This window comes from Monodelphis domestica, chromosome 3 (assembly GCF_027887165.1).
Source record: "Monodelphis domestica isolate mMonDom1 chromosome 3, mMonDom1.pri, whole genome shotgun sequence".
NCBI classification, from domain to species: Eukaryota; Metazoa; Chordata; class Mammalia; order Didelphimorphia; family Didelphidae; genus Monodelphis; species Monodelphis domestica.
Window position 1 is genome coordinate 437,800,573 of NC_077229.1, and position 11,322 is coordinate 437,811,894.

Consider the following 11,322-nt stretch of genomic DNA (forward strand, 5'->3'; position numbering starts at 1 on the left):
CCAGTTAATTTTTGATTTGGCTCTCCATGTACCCTTTCTGATCAATATTTTTATTGCTTTATGATCTGAAAAGGTTGCATTTATTATTTCTGCTTTTCTGCATTTGAGTGCCATGTTTCTATGACCTAGTGTATGATCTATTTTTGTGAATGTGCCATGTGGTGCTGAGAAGAAGGTGTATTCCTTTTTGTCCCTATTTATTTTTCTCCATATATCTATTAACTCTAATTTTTCTAAGATTTCATTCACCTCTTTTACCTCTTTCTTATTTATTTTTTGTTTGATTTATCTAAATTTGATAGTGGTTGGTTCAAGTCTCCCACTAATATGGTTTCACTGTCTATTTCCTCCTTCAATTCTCCTAGTTTCTCCATTAAAAATCTGGATGCTATACCATTTGGTGCATACATGTTGATTAGTGATATTTCCTCATTGTCTATACTCCCTTTTAACAGAATATATTTACCTTCCCTATCCCTTTTGATCAGGTCTATTTCTGCTTTGGCTTTGTCAGATATCATGATTGCAACTCCTGCCTTCTTTCTATCAGTTGAGGCCTAAAAGGTCTTACTCCATCCTTTAATTATAACCTTGTGAGTATCAACCCACCTCATATGTGTTTCTTGAAGACAACAAATGATAGGGTTTGGGGTTCCAATCCGATCTGCTATTTGTCTACGTTTTATGGGTGAGTTCATCCCATTTACGTTCAAAGTTATGATTGTCACTTGTGGATTCCCTGGCATTTTGATATCTTCTTCTAGTTCTGACCTTTCTTCTTTAGCTATATCCTTTTGAACCAGTGATTTACTTTAGGTCAGTCCCCCTAGTCCCCTCCCTTGATATGCTTCCCTTTCTAGCCCCTCCATTTTTATACTCCTTCCCCCCTCCCCCTCCTTGATTTTCCTTTCTTTCTTACCCTGTTGGATAAGATAGAATTCAAGATCCCACTGGATCTAGATGTTCTTCCCTCTGAGATTTGATTTCACTGAGAGTAAGGTTTAAGTAATTCTACTTCATGCTCTCTTCCTCTCCTTCTCATATGAGAGTTCTTCCCCTCCCCTTCCCATGTGTATCTTTGTCTGGGAAAGATTATTCTATTTAGTCCTCCCCCCTATTTCTTGAAGTAAATGTTAGTATTATCGACGCTTCCCCCCCCTTGCTTTTTCTTTCTTTGACCCCCCTTTCACCAAATATTCTTGATGCCCCAATCTTTCCCTATGTATGATTCTTCTAACTACTCTTATGATGCATACAATTTTTGAGAGTTACACAATACATTTTCCCCACATATTAATATATATAATTTGATATAAATGTTGTCCTTATAGAAGAGAGTTTGACTTAAAGAAAAAGATAAGATTTATCTCCTTATCCCTTTCTTTCATATTTACCTTTTCATGTTTCTCTTGCTTTCTGTGATTGGATATCAGAATTTCCACTAAGCTCTGGTCTTTTCTTAGCAAATGCTTGGAAATCTTCTATTTTGTTGAATGCCCATACTTTCCCCTGGAAGTATATAGTCAGTTTTCCTGGGTAGTTGGAGATCCAGCTCTTTTGCCTTTCTAAATATTGTGTTCCATGCTTTGCGGTCTCTTAGTGTGTTAGCCGCTAAGTCCTGTGTGATCCTTATGGGAGCCCCCCTATATCTGAAGCTCCTCTTCTTGGCTTCTTGTAGGATTTTCTCCTTTTCTCGGAAGCTCTTGAATTTGGCGATTACATTCCTGGGGGGGTTGTTTTTTGGGGATTTAGTATAGAGGGTGTTCTATGAACCCTTTCTATTTCTATTTTACCCCCTTGCTCCAGAACATGTGGGCAATTTTCTCCAATAATCTCCTGTAGAATAACATCGAGGTAATTGTTTATCTCTGGTTTTTCTGGGAGACCGATGATTCGGAGGTTGTCTCTTCTTCCTCTGTTTTCCAAGTCTGTGACCTTTTCAGTGAGATATTTTATGTTTTCTTCTAATTCATTAATTTTTTGGCTTTGCTTTATTGATTCTTGCTGTCTTATGATCTCACTTTCTTCAAGTTGCTTAATTCTGGTCATTAGGGACTGGTTTTGCTTTTCAGCTTTGTCTGCCCTTCTATTGGATGCTTCCCGCTCTTTCTCCAATTGTGCAGTCTTATCTATCAGACTGCTGATCTCTTTCTCCCATTTTTCTTTCCAGAAGGTTTCCATCTTTTGGGTAAGTTCCAGTTTGAGATCTTCCAGCGCTTGTTGATAGTTTCCTTTTTGGGAGGCATGTTCTGATTTTTTTTTATTTCATCCTCATTCTTTTCTTTTCATTGGGTACTCCCACCATAAAAGTTTTCAATAGTCACCTTTTCCCCTTTCTTCCTGGAGGCTTGATTTTGGGCCATGTGAGCCATCCCTTTGGTGGTTTTATTCCACTTTCTTTTTTGGTCTGGGGTCTGGGTGATATGGGCGGGTTTTCTGTGAATTTAGGTTGCCTCAAACTAATTCTTCCCAGCCTCCGAGGTTTCTTAGAGAGCGGGTCCCTTTGTTAAGCCCAACTGCCCAGACAATCAGCACAGCCCACCCAGGTGTTTAGCTCTGCCCAGCTGTTCAGCGCAACCACCCCGAGTTCAGTTCCGCATTTCCCTGTACTCAGCACAGGATTCTTCCGTGAAACTGCCCTGAGAGGTCGTTTCCTTGCAATCTTTAGATCCCAAGGACCCTGGTGTGCACCCCCCCCCCCGACAGAAATGCTCCTCACTCACTTGCTGTCCCAGTGAGCGCTCTGATAGCTTACTCTGGTTTGGTGGGGAGAGGGGCAGCTCAGTTCACGTTTTTGTGCGAGCTTTTCCTCCTCCTTAGAGGGTGGGAATGTTCAAACCCCATGTACCTTCGTTTCTGTGGAGTACTGGAGAGTCCCTCCATTTGTCCAAAGGTGATTTTTATGCTCTTTTGAGATAGTCTATTTCGTTCGGTGCCGGGGAGGGGAAGGGAGTCACGTCTAGATTGCAGCCATATTTACCCAGAAGTCAGTTCACAGGTTTTTTAATGTCATACTGCAACTTATGTAAAATATGATAGTGGGTTTGTTTGCTATTGTAATTAACTGGACTATTGTGAATTTGGGGGACTTTGGTACTTTTTTAAATGTGCATTATCTACTGTATTACTGTTTTATTCTGGAAATCATTTTGTACTCACACATTGCTGCCACAGTGTGTCACTGATTTTAAGCTACATAGTTTTTATTTTTAAAACTTTTTTAAAAAAAAACTTTTTTATTGCATGTGCAATATAGTATCTGAGTTTTATTTCTTCTCCCTTTTTTGTATTTGAAGCACATGTCAACAGTGTTGAGAAGATTTTTCTTTAATTTTTTTTTATTTTGAAGTAATATAAGTTTTAAATACATTTGTTATAATATTAAAGCATGCCCAAAAAGCTTTAGACTATAAAAATGATGCCATTGATTGTTTAAAAAAATTTTTTATGGGACTTTGCTTAATGATTCTGTCTGATTCCAGGACAAGAGAATACAAAAAGAGCCATTGCACAGTGCCAAGGAAGCACAAAGCTAAACCACATATTGCCAATCGAGCACAAGGTCAAAGAGGCCAACCAAGGTGGGATTGATGTAATTTTGAGCCAAGACAAAAGGACTTGAATTTGTTTGGGGTTGCGGCTCTTTAACATGTGTTAAAGGTAAGATTTCCTTGACCCACATTCTACCAAGTATCTCAAATTTGGCTCCTACCTGGCTCCTATAATCTAGTACCTTTTCTGTCTTTCATAGTGTGGCAAACTTTCTATAGTCCTGGCTACTGATTGGGTAGATGCATAATTACTTAAATCATTTTAATTGGGCCCTGATTCAAGGACCTGTTATAGATTTGTTTTTTCTTTACTTAGATTTTTTTTAGACATAAGACTTTTACATTTTGCATTTCATCCACAAGTTATTCTTCTCTTTTATTTGAATTTTTTAATGTTTTTGATTTTCTTTTGCAAATTGATTCATATACCTCATAACTCTGCCATGTATCCTTGAGTGATCCCCATGTTTGTTATTATTCACCTCAGGGGGGGGGCAAGTTATTGTTGTGAACTTTAATTTAAATTTGAGCAATTTTAGGATAAGAAACTTGCTACCTCCCAGAATCCAGAATGCCCCATGAAGATAGATGCCTGCAGAGACCACATGCTGCACCAGAAGATCCAGAGTGAACTATTGGGGGGGGGGGTTGAAATGCCTTTGTTTTGAATGTATATTCTTATGCCAAAGGACTGCCCCCAAATTGGCTTTTTGTCAACCTAGTAATCATTGGTTTTGTTCTCTTTTCCTCTTATCCACAAATTATTGCAATTTTTAAGTTGATTATGTTTCCATGATCCTTTTGGTGAAACTGGTTTCCCAATAGGATCACGGGGAGGGGGGGGGTATGTATAAATGGAGATTTTGAGCCTTTGGACTTTATCCCCCAGAAGTCCCTTAGTTTTTCCCAAAATTCCATTTTCCTGCATCCCCACATTTTGCATGATTATATTTAAGCAGTTGTAATCCCCCCCCCTTTGTCCTCGTTTGAACCTGTGACTGGCTGAAGTAAGGCAGTTCTTTTGTTTTAGTTATTATTAATAAAACTTTAAAAAATATAATATTTAGCTATTGATTATTAATTTTAAAACCCACACACTCTATCCCCCTTACTTTATAGTTGAGGAAATTGAGGTTCATAGGGGTAGAGTCACTTGCCCAAAGTCATATATATTGTAAGGAGTAGGATTGCTACTCAGGCTTCAGCTTCTGAATCCAATCTCTGCTCCCTCCTTGGTGGTAGACTTCCTTCCTGACTGCATCTGTTCAACATAGGTTCTTTCCTTCCCTCATGGCTAATCAAGCTCTCTGGAGAGGTAGTTCTCATCCAAATGGAAAGAGTGATCCTAAAGAGGGGAATGTAGGTCTATCTGATGTGCTTCTTGAAAGCTACCTCAAAACAGTTTTCTCCATCCTGGGTGGCCTGTGTGCTTTGCAGTATCTTCTATTCTCGGGTATGTTTCTTACCCAGAGAGAAGAAAGAGTCCATAAATGAACAAAGTCAGACCTGGGCAATGGAAGGGCATAATATTCATAGGAACTTCTCCAACAATGCTTACAGAGGCATCTGTGCAGGATCCGTTTATCATCTAGCTTACCAAAATGCCTCTGGCCTTCATATGCCATCTGCCTTTAAAGAGATCTACAAAATCCTAACTGGAAAACCAGCTCTACAACTGTTTCAAGTTATTCAACATACCTAACTTGTTCCAAATGAGAGCAGTGTGGTATCAGAAGATAGATGGTTGGAAAGATTGGAGGTGATTAGGAAAAGGAACCTAAAAGTAGGAAAAAGAAGCTGCCACCTTGTAATATGCCAGTCTTTCAACAAGCAGTCATAACTTGTATGGCAGGTAATGGGATAAATTCTGGGGATAAAAAGAAAAACAGCAACTGTTAGCAAGAGATAAAAAAGTACTGTATACAACACACAAAGGATAAAAAGTAAATAAATCTATTATTGATAATAAGTAGCAGTCTAGGAATGACCTCCAAGAATTGATGCAGAGTGAGAGGAGCAGAACCAGGAGAACATCGTACACAAAGACTTACACACTCTGGCATAATGGAATGTAATGGACTTCTCCATTAGTGGCAATGCAGTGATCCTGAACAACCCGGAGGGATCTAAGAGAAAGAACACTATCCACATTCAGAGGAAAAACTCTGGGAGTAAAAACACAGAAGAAAAACAACTACTTGATTACATGGGTCGAGGGGATATGACTGGGGATAGACACTAAAGGAACATCCTATTACAAACATCAACAGCATGGAAATAGGTTCTGATCAAGGATGCATGTAATACCCAATGAAATTGTGTGTCAACTATGGGAAGGGTGGGGGGAGGGTAGGGTAGGAAATAATGTGATTCTTGTAACCAAGGAATAATGTTCTAAATTGACTAAATAAATTAATTCAAAACTGTAAAAAAAATAAATAAAAATATCTCTCCATGCCAAAAAAAAAAGTAACAGTCTAGTGGAAAGGTTCTTAATCCAGGACCTTAAAAGATTTTTAAAAGATTTTGATAACTATATTTCAATTTAATTGGTTGCCTTTGCAATCTCTTTGTATTTTAGTTTATATTTTTAAATACAGTTTTCTAAGGGCTTCATAGATGTGTTGGGATTATAATTCTCTAGAGACTGAATTAAATTCATAATTATTTATTAGATAATGAAAGCAGATCAGAGAGAGAAAAGGTACATAAATATTGGCAAGTCACCTAGTTAATCTGTTTGCCACTTACTTTGTGTCTCTTTATTAGCCAAGAGAGTCCACTGCTTCCTCAATCCACAATTTATACCCCCAGTGATGTCATTCTCTCTGGGTCTCTCTGGCTGGACAGACCCAACCTCAGTCTAGGTCAGAGACCAGTCCTATGGATGCCAAGAGTCATGTGAGACAAAATGGAACCATCCTATAGGACACCAGGGAGCTAGAGGCTTCTCCTTATATAAATAAATCTCAGGCATCAAGTTCCCAACCTAATCAAAGGATGAGGGTGAGACCAAAATGGATTTCCAAAACTTTCTTTTTAGAAAGGAAAAAGGAGTACAATTTATATTAAATTCACACAGGCCTCTAAACTTCATAAAAGGGTCCATGACCATAAGATAATTTAGAAGTCCTATTCAAGTAGAAGTTGTGTGTGTGTGTGTGTGTGTGTGTGTGTGTGTGTGTGTGTGTGTTGGGAAAGGTGAAAGAGGAGGTATAGGGAAAAGGCTACAACTAGGAAATGCAGACAATGTTTTATCATAGTTTTTAACAGTGGCTAGCTTATTAGGACCTCTATATAACTCATTAGGACAGATATCCAAGTCCAAAAAAATTCTGTTCTGTACTGGTTCATTTTGTAAGGGAAAGAAAGAATGATCTGTTCAGACTATAGAACTGTTTGACCTTCTGTTAGTTGGTTGGTTGGTTGGTCAGTTGGTTGGTTGGTTGGTTGGTTGGTCAGTCATTTTACTTTGTACTTAAAGAGAGGGCCAAAATGTCACCACTATGTCTGGATCAATGTACAGTGTGACTAACTGTAGCTGATCAGACCAATACAAACTCAGAAGGCTCTACCACATGTCAAAAAATTAGAAAATGAAGGGTCTTTCCCTTGATTGAGGAATGGCTGAACAAAGTGCGGAATATGATGGTGATGGAATACTATTGTGCTATAAGAAATGATGATTTGGAGGCTTTCTATGTGAACTGGAGAACCTCCATAAACTGATACAGAGTGAAATATGCAGAACCAGGAAAACATTGTACACAGAAAGTAAAACATTATGGAACTATCCAATGTAATGGACTTTGCTACTAGAAGCAATGCAATAAGCCAGGACATTCCTGAAGGACTTATGGGAAAGAATGCTTATCACATTGAAAGAAAGAACTATGGGAGTAGAAATTCTAAAGAAAAACATATTACATCACTTATCACGTATATATGAGTATGTGGTTTGGGATTTAGGCTTTAAAAGATTTCTCTATAGCAAAAATGAATAATATGGAAATAGGTATCAAGTGATAATATTTGTACAACCCAACAGAATTGCTTGTTGGCTCTGAGAGAGGGGAGGGAAAAGGGAAGGGAAAGAAAATGAATTATGTAAACATGGAAAATTATTTAAAGAAAAAAATAATTAAAAAAAAGAAGATTCTACCACAGGTTGGGCACAAATAGTCCAGATGAATATTTGGGACAGCAATGTCTCTAAATTTGTGGATCTCATATTTCAGCGACTTTTTAATCATCTTGTGTTGAAGTACCAAGGAATCCCCTACTGCCTAGGACCTTTTCTTAGAGTTAAAGATAACAGTACTCTGCATTCTTCTCCCAGCCTGCACCCAATGATGAAATATGCTATCTACAGCAAAGAAGGAACTGTTGGAGTCTGATTGCAGATCAATGCAGGCCAAATTTCACTTATTTTCCTTCATGAGTTTTTTTATTGTATGTATGATATGTTTCTTCTATCTCAACTTGGATAATATGGAGATGTGTATTGCATGAAAGCACTGGTATAACCTATATTTACCACTTGGGAGGGGGGAAGGAGAAAATTGGAATCATAAAATGTCAGAAAACAATTGTCAAAAATTGTTTCCACATGTAATTGAAAAAATAATATTTTTTAAAGTCAGAGGAGTTATGTTTTATCTATAATCAACAGGGATCCAAAGTAGGTTAGAGTACGGCAATGGTGTGATCAGATCTGTGTTTAAAGAAAATCACTTTTGCAGTTTTGAGAAGGATTAGTGGGAGTGGATGGAGACTAGAGGCAAAGAGATCAATTAGGAAGCCATTGCAATTTTCTGGACAAGAGATAATGAAGGCCTGAACTAAGAAGGTGTCTATGCAAATAAAGGAAAGGGAGTGGATGAAAAAGATATGATGCCCGAATCAACAAGTTTTGGCAACTGATATGACATGTGGGCTGAGGGGAAGTGAGGAGTTAAGGAAGATAATGCTAAGGTTAAAAGCTAAGAGCCTAGGTCATTGGAAAAAATAGTAGTGCCCTTAATAGGAGGAATATGGACATTTAGTAGAGAGGAGACTTTGGGTGGAAATATAGATAATGCGCTCTGTTTGGGACATACTGAGTTTGGGATGTTTATAGGGCATCTGACTCCAAGGTCTAGAACTAAGAAGACAGCCTTCAATTAGATATATAGATCTGGGAGTCAGAGGTGTAGAGAGGCTAATTAAATCCACAGAAGCTGATGAGCCCAAAAAAGAGATTGGGAAGGGACAGTCAAATAGGAGAACCACCAGAGAAAGATCAACATCATGAAAAAATAGAATCCAGAGAGTTTCGAGGAGGAAAGGGTATTCAGTAACATCAAAGATAGCAAAAAAAGTCAAGAAGGATGAGGATGGAGAAAATGCCATCATCTTTATCAATAAGGAATCATTGGTAGCTTTGGAGAAAGCCACTTTAATTGAGTAATGAAGTAGGAAGTCAGATTGTCACATGTTGAAAAGTAGAGGCATGAAGATAAGAAAATCCCCCCACCCCCGGGATTGACGGAGAAAGGGAAGATCAATATAGGATGATAGACTAGTCTATAATGTCAAATGCAGCAGAGAGCTCAAGATACATGAAAATTAAAAGATTTGGTAATTTCAAGGACTGTTAAACTGGATTAATAAAACTGGGAAAAAAATTACTCAAATTTTAAGTTTCTGAGAGCCCTGCTGCTCAGGCTTTCATTGTTCCTATTAGTGATTCTTTTTTAAAAACCCTTACCTTATACCTTAGATTTGATACTAAGTGTTGGTTCCAAGACAGAAGAGTGGTAAGGACTGAAGTTAAGTGACTTGCTCAGGGTCATATTGGTAGGAAGGAACGAAGGTAATTGGAACCCAAGATCTCCCATCTCCAGGCCTGCCGCTCTTTCTACTGAACCACTTAGCGGTCCCTACTAAAATTGATTCTTAATTCCTTTCTAGATAGTTCTCAGTTTTTAGACTAAGAGCTATAAGTAAATTCAAACATAATCAGAATAATGTATACAAGAAGACTGGAAAGACAAGCAACTTTGAAAATCTTAAGAACTCTGATCAGTGCAGTATTCAAGGATGATTTCAGAGTTCTGAAGATGAGGCATATTACCCATCTCTCTCCTGAGAGTGAGGTGATGGAGTCAAGAAGCAAAATGAGATATATTTTTAGACAAAACAAATGTAAGAATTTGTTTAGTTTGACTATGCACATTTATTTAAAAGATTTTTTCTTTTTTATCTTTAGTTGGGGGAGAGAAAAAATAATTCCATGTTTATTGAAATATTTTAAGGTTTTTTAATGACCTGAGAATCATCTAATCCAACTCTATCACTTTGCAGGTAAAAATCAAAAGGAAAAAAATTTTCACTTTTGGTGGGTAGATCATAAAGGAAAAATAAACCAAAGGTTGGGGCAGGGGCAGTAAAAAGCAGAGATTAGGGTCTGGGCTTGGTGACGAAAGATTGGGTAGCTCTTTCTATCATCTTGCAGTGCTATCACCAAGGTGCACACAAATATTCTTGCTGATATTCTTTAAGATATCCTAAATGTAGAGAAACAAAGAAAATGCCAGATTCTCATTAACCCATGCTCTTTAGTAATGATTTTGTTCTTAACTGTATTGATGAAGTATGATTATGTTGGTCAATACAAGATTATTGATGATCACATAGCAAGAAAAATTGTTGTGAATCTCCTGAACAAATGTGGAGAAATCGGCCTTGGATTTGATGTTCAAATGAAGTTTTTCTGAAAAAATGACAAAACAATTTACTACCCTTCCATTAGTTTGTGCTTACAACATCAGCCAATATCATGGGCCATAATGAAATAAGAGAAAAATGTAGAGGAGGGAAAATTCTGGAATTCTTAGTTCTAAGAATGCAAAATGTGCATATAATTAAAATGTTCCAAGAGGGGGAAAACAGGGGAGGGAAATGGGAGCAGCACACGTTGAATACAGTTTATTGACACTGATCACAGTCATTCTCTTTCACCATTTTTTTTCCCTTACGAGTGGAATCAGATTACAAAAATGGAAATATGGAAATAGGTATTGAGTGATAATACATGTATAACCCAGTGGAATTGCTTGTCAGCTCCAAGATGGGGGAGGGGTGGGAAAATACATGAAGCCTGTAACCATGGAAAAATATTTCAATTTTTTAAAAAGTGGAATCAAGAGTAACCATGAACATGAGTGAAATGAACTCACCCACAAAATGGAGAAAATGGATTAAAAGGAATAATCTAACAATATGCCCAAGGAATTGAGAATTCAGATGAGAACAGTTACAGGATAGGAAAGAAAGCAACAGCACATTTGGATCCAAGAACTACTAGGCTCTATAACTTGAACCAGGGAAAAAAATATTCTTGTCACCCCTTGACCTAAATGAGAGCAAAAATCATTCAAGAAAAGTCTGGAATGGGGGGGGGGGGCAGCTGGGTAGCTCAGTGGATTGAGAGTCAGGACTAGAGATGGGAGGTCCTGGGTTCAAATCTGGCCTCATCTACTTCCCAGCTGTGTGATCCTGGGCAAGTCACTTGACTCCCATTGCCTAGTCCTGACCACTCTTCTGCCTTGGAGCCAATACACAGTATTGACTCCAAGATGGAAGGTAAGGGGAAAGAAAGAAAGAAAGAAAGAAAGAAGAAGAAAGAAAGAAAGAAAGAAAGAAAGAAAGAAAGAAAGAAAGAAAGAAAGAAAGAAAGAAAGAAAGAAAGAAAGAAAGAAAGAAAGAAAGAAAGAAAGAAAGAAAGAAA

General features: G+C 37.8%; 1 pseudogene; it reads left to right on the forward strand.

Moving 5' to 3' along the window:
* The window catches only part of LOC130458119 (40S ribosomal protein S15a-like), a 62,882-nt pseudogene extending 52,209 nt beyond the window's left edge, over positions 1–10,673 (forward strand).
* Positions 10,674–11,322: the final 649 nt, after the last annotated feature.